Genomic DNA, 14,610 nt, shown 5'->3' on the forward strand with positions numbered 1-14,610 from the left:
TCTACATAATTAAATAACAGACTTTAGGGGGTTTAATCACATCAAAGTACGAGGCTTAAATTAGGGCAATGTGATGACCAGACAATCCAGTTCAACCCAGTTAAGGGAAACAAGGAAAAAGGCTTCGCCCCTTAATCCTAAAATCCACTTAGCGACTGACAAACAGAAAAAACTCAGTATCTTACATGCATGTAGTGAACGGTTGTAGGGTCTACATTTTCATTGATAATGGCATTAAGTTCACACACAAAAACTGTATGCCAAAACCAGGAAAAAATGTGCAGTGATGTAAAATTCCATCCCCACAGTAGATGGATTTAGGTATTTTTGATGTTATTTTTAGTGGAGCTGCCATACGCTCTGATGGGATATGTAACAATGAAAAAAAAAAAAAAACTCCTGCCATTTGAATAAAATAAAAAAAAAAAAAAAGTTCGACAGCCCTGGTGCAGAGATAATGATTACACTGCTGTGATACAAAGTGACACAAGTAAAGAGGAGTGTCAGTTGAACATATCATTTTGCTGCAGACTCACCTGGCTGCAGGCTGTACCGGAGGTGTTCCACAGCAGGGCACACACACACACACACACACACACACTCTGTCTGTACACTGAGTGTCAGTGAAGTGGGGTTGTTCCCCTCTCACATTGTAAGCATGGTAGAAAATGGAGGAAGACGGAACTGACCGGTTTTGAGAGGGCAGACAGAGACAGCAGACATACACAGAGCACAGGAGACAGACAGAGGCATGGGTAATGGGGGGGGGGGGGGGGGGCAGATAGGGGATGCTCTTTCAGTTCCACAAGAAAACACTTGACGCCACACTTTTCAACTCTTAATACTGATCAGATGACATCAAAAAAAAAAAAAAAAAAAAAATTACCCGAGAGCACCATGTGCAACCCCCCCCCACCCCCCCTCATACCCCCCCTTGTCTTGTCTTGTACTCTAGGGTTGGGTGTTGACGCAGCAGAAATTTCCAGCTGGAGAAATCCCCCTTTTGGAGGTGGAGAAGGAGGAGGGTTTAAGCCCTTGTCTTTGCACTGCTCTGAGCGGTTTCATTCTGAATCCCCCTCCAGACGGCTGCACGGAGCATCACTACATTATGTGTGCCACGAAATGCGTGCGTGACATTTCCCTGAGCCGATGTGACAATTACTATTCTGTTCAAAACTTTGAACCCCCACCGACATCCGCATGGTTTCATCAAACTTGATCCAAGAAAAAAAACAAAAAAAAAAAACACTGAACCCATCAGGAATTAAATAGGCGTTTGCAGGTGTCATCTGAAACCTGCTTTTGGACATAGATTTGAATATGAAAAGCCTATTTTTGGTGGACAGGTTTCTTTCATTCATTCATGCTGATGTGGATGAATATTGAAGATGCTGTGTATGTTAGTGCGCGCGGATAAAAGTGGACTATATTTCCTTTATTGACCAGCTTGGACTCATATTTGCTCTAAAGTGCATTCAGTTGTATTTTTCCACAATAACACCGTCTGTCTGTATTGAACTATCGGAAACATAATGTGTTAAATGTACAATGTGCGAATCCCGTCAACAGATGACAGCTTCTCCAAATATCAACACGCGCAACAGACAGCTGGCTGTCACGTATGGAACAGGTAGGCGTACTTTCAGACTGTCGCTTGCTCACTCGGTCGGGTATTTAGCTGTCAAAATACACTCATGCCGTAGCTAACACGATGCCAATGGACTGGAATTTAAAAAAAAAAAAAAAAAAAAAACAGCGGAAAAAACAGACAGGCCTTCATACAGTAGCTTTTCCGATGGCCAAGTGTAACAGCGGTTTGAGAAGAGTTGCATTGTGTGTCACGTCTCCAACCTGTGCGCACACCAACTATCAGCTGGACACGCCACGGCTGCGTGGAGCCGAAAACTAATTGTTGACATGACATGAAGGCATGGAGATCCTCTGCGATGTCCGCCGATATGTCTGATGTCTGCCGGATCCTCCAGACAGACACGAGCTGTTAGCAGGGAGCACGCGCAGGGATAGGACTAATACAAGGAAGTCAGACATACCTGTTACCCCATGGGGTCTGGGGTGGACGCGGTGTCGGTCCTTCGGAGTCCAATCTGCTGTGACAGCCTGCGAGAGGAAAGGAGGGGTTGTCCAAAGCTCTAGGTGCTGTCCTTCCTCTCCTCTGTATGCTTTCTTTAAGTGTTATTCCCCCTGTTTTCTCCCACTCCCCGCTCTTCCTCCACCAGCCCCTTTTTTCTTTCTCTCTTTCCCTCCCCTGCTTTTCCGTGTCTTGGTATCAGGAGCCTCCCCCTCCTCCTCCCCCTCCTCCTCTGTGCGTCTCTCTCTCTCTCTCTCTCTCTCTCTCTCTCTCTCTCTCTCTCTCTCTCTCTCTCTCTCTCTCCGTGTCCCCGTATCTCCTCTCTCTCTCTCTCTCTCTCTCTCTCTCTCTGGGCAGAGTCAGGAAATGAGACAACATGAACGCACAAACCGCGCATTTATCCATCTGATCTAAGACGAGCCGCTCTCTTATCAGTAACACACAAATCCTGTCATTTTTATTAATTGTCCTTTCATTATTATTATTATTTTTTTTTTTTTAATTATTATTATTAGTATTATTATTATTATTTGGGGGTCCGTGTGTGTATATATAATTAAAGCAGTGGCGTTGTCATTATCCCTGTGGGCTTTGGGCTTGTGCATCTGTTGCCATAGGGTTCTGTAATGACCAGGCCATACTGTAACTTACCCCCTCTTGTGGTTACAATAAGAAAACACCAGTCAGCCAACTAGTCAGTCAGTAACATAAAAAGCTGACTAATGTTGACAGTTGACACTGTTTGGCTGGAAAACACCTTTGACAGTCATGTGATCTCACAGCGTACATGACAATTTTTTGCAAAATCTCCCTTGTAATTCCATTTCAACCAGACCTCTCCCATTCACACAAGTTTTCTTTTTGCACTTTTAAAGGGGCAGTTTTGGATATTTTTACTCAGCAACAGGTTGTGAGGAAATTGGCTTTTAATCAATGAGTGACATGTCTGGGGGGGGGGTTTATGCTGTTTTTATCAGATTTTAATTTGTCTTTGTTTTTATGATGGTTGTATTTTGTTGTTCTTAGCTAGTTTTACTTACTTATTTACTTATTTGATCCCTTGGTTTATGTTTGGTGTACGGCACTTTGGCCAGCTGTAAAGTTCTTAAAGTGCATTATAAATAAAGTTGGTATGGTATGGTATGGTATGGTATAACTGCTATGATGTTATGTCAAAAGAGAAGATGATAGAAGATAGAAGATGAGGTGTTTCTCTTTAACTGCATATATTAACACAAGTGCCACAGTCTCTTGGAGTGCAGTGTCTTGCTTAAGGACACTTCAAAATGTGGACACACACACACACACACCTCCCCCCATATTTCTTGCTGTACCCATTCTACCTCCTGAGATACAACCACATGTGACAGACTGAATGAGACGGACAATGTGATGCCACTCTGTGAACGAGTGAAGAAACAATATTTCAGATTTAGGAGCTGCCCCATTTCTTCTGTGATGCATTTGGAAGCAGAATCCTCACAGTACAGGTGTGGTAACATGACATCCACCCACTGATGTACCTGATTTGTCCTTGATTCAAGTATTCCTCTTCAAGTCCTTCAATTCTTGAAAAAATGACAACTATAAAAATGTAACTAAATGTAAATAAATTACCTTTGAGAAACAATTATTAGAGTTTCTAGAGGTGAAGTGCCCCAAGGGACCTTATTTTGGAAGAAAATATAACAGGTGGTCAATGACAGGAGACAGTTGAGTAGTGCTATTAACTATAAGTATATGTGTCTATTTAAGTATAATTTCACAAGTCAATAAACTGGCAGTGAGTTGTAGAAGTAGTAAAGTAACATCTAATTTTGTGTGAAACAGCTCGGTGGACTGCATCTCTTATCCCACGTGACAGATGTCAACCACCCAAATAACCGGTACCTTGGCATATTTCACATGGTTCTATTAGAGCAAAGTGTTATTACAAATGAAAATGACTACAAGTCTGGTCATGTTGAAGCTGAAGAGACATTTTCAGTGACTCTGAACAGATCATGGAGGGAGGAAGTTATAATGGCATCACTTCTGTGACTTTCTATTTACATGGCTGAATAGTTTGCTATAGTTTTACAACAAACTGATTTTCTTGATTTGTAAAATTTCTAACATAGTATGTGTAAATGATCTCAATTTAAACAGGCTATAAAAATTGTTATCTCCCACCATTGCAGCTACCCCCCCTCAAATAAAGCTGATATCAGTAATGGACATATTTTTAATGCTAGATGTTGCTGCCTTACAACTAAAAGGTGCTTACTAATGCATATGGCAAAATGCTTTTTGACCTCCAGGTTTTACTTCTGTTTTTTGCCACCGTCCGTTTCACATGCTGACTACCATTTCACCCACTGTCCTCACTTGCATCTTCCCACTTGTCACAGATTTGAATCTTGTCGAGGCTCTCAGAATATTCAAAACATACAAAACCTCCATGATCTAAAACTGATAAACAGTTTTTCAATATTGTTTGCAGTTGTAGAAGTCATTTTGGGCGACAATATTGTTAAGTAGCCAATCCTCAAAATGGCAGCAGTTTCACATCTATCCAGGCCTCTTGCTTCAGTAAATCAAAGTATGGAAATGAATGTTGCAACTTTCTGGTGAAAGTTGCCAGTTGCTGTTCATTTTTCAGTCTTAATCTTACAAATTACTTCTTTAAGTTTTTTGCAAAATCATCACTTATCAAACTTTACTGTACGCTACTCGACTGTAAGCAGTGTTAAGGTACAAACAAGTGGTGTTTTTCCTCCAAACAACAAAATATTGCTTTATGTACAGTACTGGAGCTGCAAGTTTGAAATCAAACTCCAAATCCACTTTATTGGCCGGGTTTTATGTGTGTAGGCACTGAGAATACAATACAGTTGGCACTGTGTGTATACTTACTTAGCTAAGAACAAATGTACACTAAGAAATATAGACATGCAACTGGATGAAGAGAACAAAATATAACAAACAGCAGACAGACATGTGGTTGATCTCTATGGTAATCCCAAAAGGGGACATTCTTTACAACAATATGTATAAAAATCGGATTACACTCCAGAGTCTGTGTGTATTTTGTAGTAAATGGAGGTGAACTTGACAGAGATGAGAAATGCGTGTTTGTCTGTCTAGTGGTGAGGAACCGCATTGTTTCTTAGGAAATAAGTGTGTACGTTGCCGTGATCAGGAATCGTTTTCATTTTGAGGAAGTGGGAAAGGTTCATGGGGAAGAGAGACGATGGCACAACAAATGTGTGTAACTGTGTATATGTGGTGAGAGTGATGTGTGTGGTATGACGCAGTAGGGGGTAGAGCCGTGCCTCCATCAGTCTGGGTACTTGGCTGCCGAGGGCCGGATAACGGAGAATGTCAGGCCATGTGGATTAAGGCTGTAGGTCTGTAATGCCCAGGCACAGATCCCTCTCTCTTCCCTACTTTCCTCTCTCTCTCACACAAACTCTCTCTCTCCGAGTAGGGTCTGCAAACACAATCCCTGCCTGAAACAAGCTGCTTTACTCAAAGCTATGCTCCCTCACGCCAACGTGGTCGTCCAATCCGCCTGACATGACAAGCAGGACCCTGGCCTCCTCTCTACACTCCCCCCTATTCAACCCCACCCCCCACTCTCCCTCTATCTGTGCATGGGTGGGTTTAGGCATCATTAGGCCACTTACACATGTATTCAGTCGTAGGAGCAGTCATCACGGCAATCCACTCAGAAAGAAGAGTGGTAGTGTGGGGGGATAGTAGGAATTTAGTTTGATGGTGGTTTTGTGCCTCTCTGTGTGTGTGGTATTTACGTCCAAAGAGAGTCCTTGAAACACAAGTTGATGAGTGTGTTGTGGACGTGTGTGTGTGTTTGCATTAAGAAGGTGGGTCAGTGGATCAGACTGAACTCACCTGAAAAGATACTCACTCTTCTTCTCTTTTGGCCCTTTTTAAGAGCGAGTATGTTGTTTTCACTTTAAAACTTCATCAATGTAGTTTTGGGCGACTGCTTTAAAAAAAAAAAAAAACAGGCATAAGAATAAAAACACACACATCTTAGAGCAGCGCAGGAAGTGAGACCAGGTTCGTGACAACTTGTGTTTGAACTAAGACAAAGGGAAGAAAAACGTAAACGCACTTTAGGAAAAGTTTTGAAGTCAAGCATTAATTTGCTCTCCCAGCGCGCCCCCCTGCTGAGGAATGCTGCGACATAATTGGTCACATCGAATTAAACAGCAAAAAAATCTACAACTGTCATAAAAATAGCACAAGGCGCTTTCAAAGCCCCATCCACTACCCTTCACTATCAATTTACCAAGGGGAACAGCTGTGTGTAGCTTGTGCCATCCTAGCCCTGCTTGTATAGAAAGCAGAGCCTGCGGCTGAAAGAACACTATCTCTACCAGGTGCAGGCAGGGGATGGGGGAAGGCTTTACAAAGGAATATTTGGCACAAGGTGTGAGACAACAATATGTGTGAAGGTGCAGCTTAGTGATACTCAAATCAGTATTGGGAAACGACAAGGCTTTTAGAAAGAGTCCGCCCTCACAGGACAAAGAGAAAATTAAGAGTGCGCGAACGAAGTCATTGATGGCGAGAAGTACACGAGGAAGGAAAGAGTTAGGGCGAAGGAAGAAGGAAGGAAGGACAGCGTTAATAAAGGAGGAAAGGAAGCCGAGGAATGAGCAGATTTCTCAAAGAGAGTGTAAATGAATGAATTAGAATGAAGAATGACACCGGGAGAAGCAGAATGAATTGAGGTTATTGGATTTAAAGGATGTATAATCATCTGGAGGATACAGAGAATGTGTTTGTGCTCGCTGCCCACACATTTTGTTCCTGTGTGAAGGCGACATGGAGTGAGGAAGAAGGGAGGGGGGGGTACCAAGGCTGTTCACACCACCAGTCTGTCCTCATGTCACCCATAGGACTTCCTGTCCTCCCTACAGCAGCCGGCCTTTGTGTCTATTGTATGTATATGATGGAAGGATGGGGCTGTGGATAGTGCTCTCCTCAGCCCCTCAAGTCTTGGTGTTCTTTGATAAGAACGACTCCTGGCTGACCTCACTGTGTCCATCTGCGTTTGTAAGAGAAACATGTATTTTTCCAAGTTAAGGTTGAGGATAATTTTCCTCCCAAATGAAAAAAAACAAAACAAAACAAAACAAAAAACTGATATTTGGTCTTTCCGCGCCCTAGATATCTGAGGTTTCAGCCCCTATCTTGCTTGCTCTAACCCTCCTTTCTATTTTACTTCAGGGGAATTCAGATCTTTCCCTGTTTATCATATCTTAGCTTTCGGTGTTATGAATTGTACATTAAACTGCCGACTCTCCTTCTGCATCTCACTATCTCCGTCTCTCTTTCTGCATGTCTACCCTCTTGATCCCTTCCTCCACTATCCCTCCAAATCTCATTTACTCCATTGGAAGTAGTAGGAAAAAAAAATAGAGGAGTACAAAACGACCTTCTCTTCCCCGAAGCAAGAACATCTTCTTATTGTGGAGGTCACTGTCTCAGTGCAGCCCCACGCTCTGAACACTACTCTGCTTGTTTTAATGATGCACAGAGCGGAGGGAGAGGGAGGGAAAGAATGAGAGAGAGAGCAAGACCGACAGAGGAAGAGAGAGAGGGAGTAGGGGGGGAGTGGATGGAGATGGGAGGATTGGGCTATTTTTTTCTACCGACTCTGTTCACCCCCACCCCCTCTCCTTACCTTCCCTCCCATCCTCTGTGCAGAAAGTGCACCTCTCTTTCCACATCCATCTTGAAAGGTTCTTCTAAGCTGTCTAACCTCTCAGCAATATTATATATTATTGCTTGCCTCAACCCACACTGAAACCTGGGTTGCTATGCTACAATAATATGACCTCTCATCTCTTCTCCTCCACTACATTTCCTTTCTCATTGCTTCCTCTACTTTTTGCACGGAAGCAAGGGAAAGGGTTAATAGTATCCCCTGCTCAGCTTCCCCTATCAGGCCTCTGTTTCTGTAATGACCTTCTTGGACTCTATGCCGCTGGTTGATTTGACCCTGATGACCATGAGGGGTCACGACCCTATTCTACACCACAACAAATTATGCTTGACCCACATTGGAAAGAAAAGCTAGATCTATACTAGTCCCAGTCTATCTACAGTATGTAATTATGTACAGTTTGATAGAGATAGATACAGTATCTATCTATCTATCTATCTATCTATCTATCTATCTATCTATCTATCTATCTATCTATCTATCTATCTATCTATCTATCTATCTATCTATCTATCTATCTATCTATCTGTCTATCTATCTGTCTATCTATCTGTCTGTGTTAATATGGTAGAAAAACCACGATATAGATAGATATGGGCTGATATAAACCGCTTCTTCTAAAACTCTCAACCTAAATCATAATGCACAGCCAAAATTCCCTGTTACATCATCCATCTCCAATCCCTTCCTCCTCCTCCTCGTTCTCTCCCTCTGCCATCCTCTTCTGTCTTATCTCTGCTGGCCCCGTCTCTTGGGGGTCGTTCGTTTTTGTCATAATCACCTTGGAGATTGGGGACCGGTGCCCATGGCAGAGATGAGCGGAGGAGAGGAAGGAAAAGAGGATGAGAGCGAGAGAAAGGAGGGGGTGCAGTGTCGAGATGAGCAGTGGAGGACAGTCTTGCGGGGGGGATGACGGCTTGTCTGGCTCAGCCCCGGCTAATGTGAGGGGACAGCCTTGGCTTTGCCTTAACCACACTCGCACCGTCGATGCCAGGCAGAGCGGGGTGGAGAGAATAGACGGATGAAACGCTCTCCTTTTCAGTGCTGCCTTCTCCCGCCCGCACTGACTGCATTCGGAGGCGCGTGGGGCCCCGATGTCACACCCTGTAGGTGTTTAAGCTGCTTACTTACACCAACAAGAGAAAGAGATGAGGCAATAAAAGACAGGGAGAGAGAAAGGGAGAAGGAACTGCAGAGAGGATGAGAGAGGGAGAAAGGGAGAGAGTTAGAAGAGGATGGGGGCGGAGGTCACGGTTGTAGGAGGTTGTAATGTGTAAGTATCCCAGTTTGACTGTCTTCACACCGAGGAGGGGTTGTTGGGATATTCAGCATTCATTATGTTGTTGCAGTTTGAGTGTCTGTCATGTATCTGAGCGTGATGATTAGACACTATATTGACAAACGGAAAACAGGCAGAGTCAGGGTGATAATATGATGAGTCCTTTCCTCTTGCCCAACCCTTCTGACTCCTCTTTTCTCAGAGCTAAAACATTTCCCCAAATTTTTAACTCTCTGAGAAAGGAGAGGTTGACTGGGGAAGGCGTGGGATGCAGCAGTCAGAAGATGGTTTCACTGGAAGTGAGGGGAGGGGGGAGTGGAGTCGAGGGTCGGGATGTGTTGTGTGAGTTTCCAAATCCCATCTTGCTGTCAGGGTTATGTGTGTCGAGGCCTGTGTTTGTTTCTCGGTGACAAGAGAGGTGTGAGGGGGTGATGGTGACGCGTGTTTGGGGGTTAGCATGGGGGCAGGGAGTGATAAGGCCTGACACAAAAAAGGCTTTTGTTTAGATCATTTAAGGCTACTGTGAAGAATAGAGTCACACACAAACACGAGGGAAGGGTCAAAAGGTGACGGCTTGACAAAAAAGATTCACAGCAACACGCACGTTGGACTTTGTAAGCTCACTCTTTTTCTCTATGCTTTATTTTTTTCTTTGAACTCACATTTCTGTCCTCTCAGCAGCCTTCTTGTTGATGCATGCTGGGTAGGTTCTCAGACACTCCCTCCTCAGGTCACTGGCTCTGTTTGTCCTAGCCCTCCTTTCCTTCAAATCCCCCTCCCCTCCGACTCCTCTCTGCCTCTCCTCCTCACCTGACCAGCTCCTCTAATTTGGTTTCTAATTTTTTTTTGCCTGTACCTCATCTCCTCTCCCTTCAGCTATGTGGGGGTAAACTACAGCCCCTCCTCTTGGCTGTGTTTGTGTTTGCTCTGGGTGTATGTGTGTCTATATTAGCGCACTCACGCTGGCATGTATGTAAATCCCCTAAACTACCCAAGGTTTCTTCCTTCAAAATGATGATTTAACAGGGGTGGCCTTTGGGAAAACAAGCCCTGCATACTACTCGCACCGTTAACAAGCACTGAAACATGTGGGTTGATGTCATGGGTGTGTGTACATAATATGAGTAGCAGGCCAGACAAATGTATTAAATGTGATCCACAAGTCACAAGTCGTCTTGCATGTAGTCTTATTTTATTATATATTTGAGGCATGCATTAAGATGAAAATGTGTGTAATTGTGTGTGTGCATATGTGTGTGTGTGTTGGTGGGAGAGATAAACCGAACCCAGCGTGGTGGTAGAGCTTACAGTAAATGGAGACATTTAGAAAAGCAGTGGATAGACAGACACAAACACACAGATCAAAGAGGTTTGAGCATTACAGTACACAAGGGAACAAAAAGAATAGAGAGAGAAACGGAGAAAGAGAGGATGTGAGTGAAGGTGAATAGAAACCCCAATCAATACAGCATCCAAGAACAGCTTGAGCCGGCGAAGGAAGAGATCAGAGAAATAGGGAGAGGGAGAGAAAGTGGGTCAAATAACGGAACGAAAGGATGAGTGCGCCGAGGACAGGGAGAGAAAAAGACGGAGGGAGAGAGTGACGGGGCTCGGAGAACAAGAGCGGGGTCAGAAGAAAGAGGAAAGAGCATAAACGAGGGAGTCGTGAGCTCCCGACCCCTGCTGACCCCACGGCCAGGAGGGGACGAGATGGAGAAGGGAGAGGAGGGGGGCGGTCTTAGGGGAGGCTCGGTCAGGGAGGTAGCGTTATTGATGTGACCAACAGACGGGGGATGGAGCAATGAAGAGGAGGAGTAGGAGGAGGAGGTGGAGGAGGAGGAAGGTAGAGGGTCACAGGAGTTGAGGGAGTGGGAGGGGGTTGGCGTCTGACCATCCAAGGACAGTAAAGAGGCCTTTTGTCCTCACAGTTAAACCAGAGAATGAACACCAGTCATATTTAACCCGCCTGCTCGCCAGAAAAGAAGTATTTTTCTGTAAACCATGAATTTATATGATATGAACCTATCATTGAAGGATCTGCTACTATTTTCCTGTCTTCAATGAGCAGGAGGGAGGTGGATGGCAGATATAGAAAGTCCAGGATTTTGACACAAGAGAGTGCAGTTTGAGTCCCAACCCACGTATGTTTTTAGGCTCAGGAAATAAAAGCACTTTGCTTGGGGTTAGGAAAACACTGTGGTTTGGTTAGAATATCACTAAATACATACTGAATGGAGTTTTTTCCTCTATTAAAGCTATCTTTTCAGAAAGTTAACCAATTGCTTCCAGTGCCTAAACCTCACAATAAAAGTTGTTTATTATAATCTTGTTTATCTGCATAAATTCTGTTACACATGGTTGAAAAGTGACATGAGCCAGTAAAACCCTCTAACACTGAATAGATTTACACGCACACTATAAATACATTTACATTTTAATACATTTACATGTTAATATTTATAATATAATGATATTCTGAACAGCCTATTCCAGCTGGATTTTCTGAATTAGGTCTTTTTCCATTTCACATACGTGGAATATATCAATATATTGCGATTTTAAGCAGATTCTTTGTGAAATGGGTTTATTTTGCACATTTTTAATAGGTTGCAGCAACCTCCCTCTCTTCACAGTCAGGGCCTCTGGTTGTGGTAGACACGCCAAATAAAAATCCAAAAGGAGAAACACACCTACTTCATGAAAAAGGATACCAAAAGGTTTTTGGATGTGTGCAAATATCGAAAAGCCAACCTTTCCCAGAAGGAACAGAAGAAGAAACCCGAGTTCACACAGTGGAAGGGTTGTCACTAGTGGAAAACTAAACACTTCATTTAGAGTTCAGAATAATTGGTATTTTGTACATGATCATGGAAACACACATATGTAAATATGTTGATGTGACATAGAAATTTTTAATGTTATATCCATCCATCCATGTCATTACAGGATTGATTAAACTCATGCAGGCTACATATGTTCACACTGCTGGTACTCTAATCCAACATTATCTGATCCAAGTGTGAACTGGTCATAGTCCAGACTTGTACAAAAGAGCAACTAAAAACTGTCACTTATAACACAATGTTGAATGCAAGTCAATATACAAACCATTTCAGTCAGAGTGTATCATTTATTTATATCTTTACAGTAAGAAGCAGCAAATTCATGAACCAATGACGAGGACTAGGATGAGGAGACAGACATTTTTAATTTTATATATATATATATATATATATATATATATATATATATATATATATATATATATATATATATATATATATAATATTACCAGCTTCACTGGAACAGATTTTATTCTAAATATGAGGATGTCAAGGCTAATTTTAATTATAATACAGAATGGAGACAAACGCTGACCTCAAACGCCACCAAACACCTGCATCTAACTAAGGACGACAAATGAAAATGTCCCAAAACAGAACTCACATTCACAAAAAAAACTCAGATTCTATGATTTGTGCATTTCATAGGAACACCGTGGGAAAGGAATCATTCATATTACAGAGTAAAGAATGCTGTTTCTGCAATTTGATAATGTTGTTTTATTGTCAAGTGACACTCAAATTATTCCACAATGTAACCTAATATGCAGTGGGAAATTAGCAGATTGGTGCTCATTAAACTTGTGCCAACCACCATCATCCACTGGAAACACTGAATTACCAGCTGGGTTAGAGGAGCAACTAAGCACTCAGCTTCTGGATAACAGGACAACAATGGTTTCAGGTTTACTGTGTGTCAGATGTTTGCTTCCAGGTTAACTGAAACGGAAATAATAGGTTAGTCTGGTCATCAATTCTGTGATTTGACATTGCTCCAAAAACCTTCCCTGGGTTTTTACAAGCCTCCAAAAAAATAAAAGTTGAACAATTCTTTATTTGTGATATTTTAGCTTCTCAGTAAATCATCAGTATTGAGTCCTGCAGGTCAGTAAAATGCACATACAGTCATTGGACACTTGGTTTCATTAGTTCACAAGAAAATAACTAAATAATTTTCAGCAAATTCAACTATACACGATTCCGTTAACCCATTAAGACTCTCTCGACTACTGATCTAAACTGTTTAATACCTGTTGATCCACTAATCTTATCAATATATGTAAATAATTGGTGTAAAATACAGTTATTCATCTTTTCATGGTCATCAGATATGACCCATTTGGATGTTCAGAGGCTCCATACAGAACATGGAAACACTGTCATCTTCTACAACACTGATTCACCAGTAAAACCCATGGAGTTGGATCAATGATAGTGGATGTAAACACTGGGTTTATGTTCAGTTAATGAGGGATTTTACTGAAAAAGTTACTTTTTCTTGAGTTTTCTGTTTTCAACATAATAACCCTCAACTTTAATCCACATTTTTATGAACATCTATATGATTAGTAAATGAAATATAGGAGAATACGAGGGCTGTTCAATAAGTTCATGGCCTCACCCAGAAATACTGAGTAAAAATCAAATGCATTGGTCCGTGTCAATGGTGATGGGATAGTGATGCTTGAACATCGATGGACCAAGTGCATTGCTGTAAATGGAGATTATGTTGAAAAATAAAATATAAATTATCAGTCTGTGTTGTTCTGTTCTGGGTGAGGCCATGAACTTATTGAACAGCCCTTGTATGTGGTTCTTTAGATGTGCAGAAGTTAGTCCAGTGGTTCCCAACCTTTTTTGGCTCGTGACCCCATTTTAACATCACAAATTTCTGGTGACCCCAGACATTCAAAATGGAGACATTTTTCTGCTAAAATTAATTTGTTTTTGATCATGTAATAGTTTGCTTTACTATGTAGCAAATGAATGTTAATTTTAAATGACATTTAGTCTATATAATGTATATTATTATGGACGTAGGCAGAAAAGCCAGGTGTCGATTACTGCAAAAAGTGGGAATTTTATTTTCCTTGGTCAGTATATGTACAGTCAGTCCAGCTTGGATTTACAAGGCTGATCTAAACTGTTTAATACCTGTTGATCCACTAATCTTATCAATATATGTAAATAATTGGTGTAAAATACAGTTTGTCATCTTTTCATGGTCATCAGATATGACCCATTTGGATGTTCAGAGGCTCCATACTGAACATGGAAACACCGTCATCTTCTACAACATTGATTCACCAGTAAAACCCATGGAGTTGGATCAATGACAGTGGATGGACACACTGGGTTTATGTTCAGTTAATGACAGATTTGACTGAAAAAGTAACTTTTCCTTCTGTTTTCTCTGTTCTGACATAATAACCTTTGAATGTACTCTGAGCTTTTATAAACATCTGCATGGCCAGTGAATTAAATATAGGAAAATACATAATTAACACTGAAAAACTCAAACTAAATAGGATCATATTAGAATAATTGGTGATAAAGCACTTCAGAAAGAAACATTCATTTGGGAACTGCCTCAAAAGTACCACTGGGTCTTTATGGGTTAAAACATCTTTTGCGTGGTTTGGATCTGTTGCATATTGGG

At 41.9% G+C, this 14,610-nt stretch overlaps 1 protein-coding gene across 5 annotated transcripts in view; it reads right to left on the reverse strand.

The window, feature by feature from the left end:
* The window catches only part of zbtb46 (zinc finger and BTB domain containing 46), a 65,689-nt gene extending 63,396 nt beyond the window's left edge, over nt 1-2,293 (reverse strand). For 2 of the 5 annotated variants that reach the window (XM_030139737.1, XM_030139738.1), the window contains exon 1: nt 2,052-2,293. The gene's annotated coding sequence lies outside the window, so the exon portion shown is untranslated. Of the gene's footprint in view, nt 1-536; nt 737-2,051 lie in introns of those variants that run through there. The other 3 variants (XM_030139735.1, XM_030139734.1, XM_030139736.1) reach the window with 2 other exon arrangements.
* Nucleotides 2,294-14,610: the final 12,317 nt, after the last annotated feature.

Source organism: Sphaeramia orbicularis, chromosome 7 (assembly GCF_902148855.1).
Source record: "Sphaeramia orbicularis chromosome 7, fSphaOr1.1, whole genome shotgun sequence".
Taxonomy (NCBI): domain Eukaryota; kingdom Metazoa; phylum Chordata; class Actinopteri; order Kurtiformes; family Apogonidae; genus Sphaeramia; species Sphaeramia orbicularis.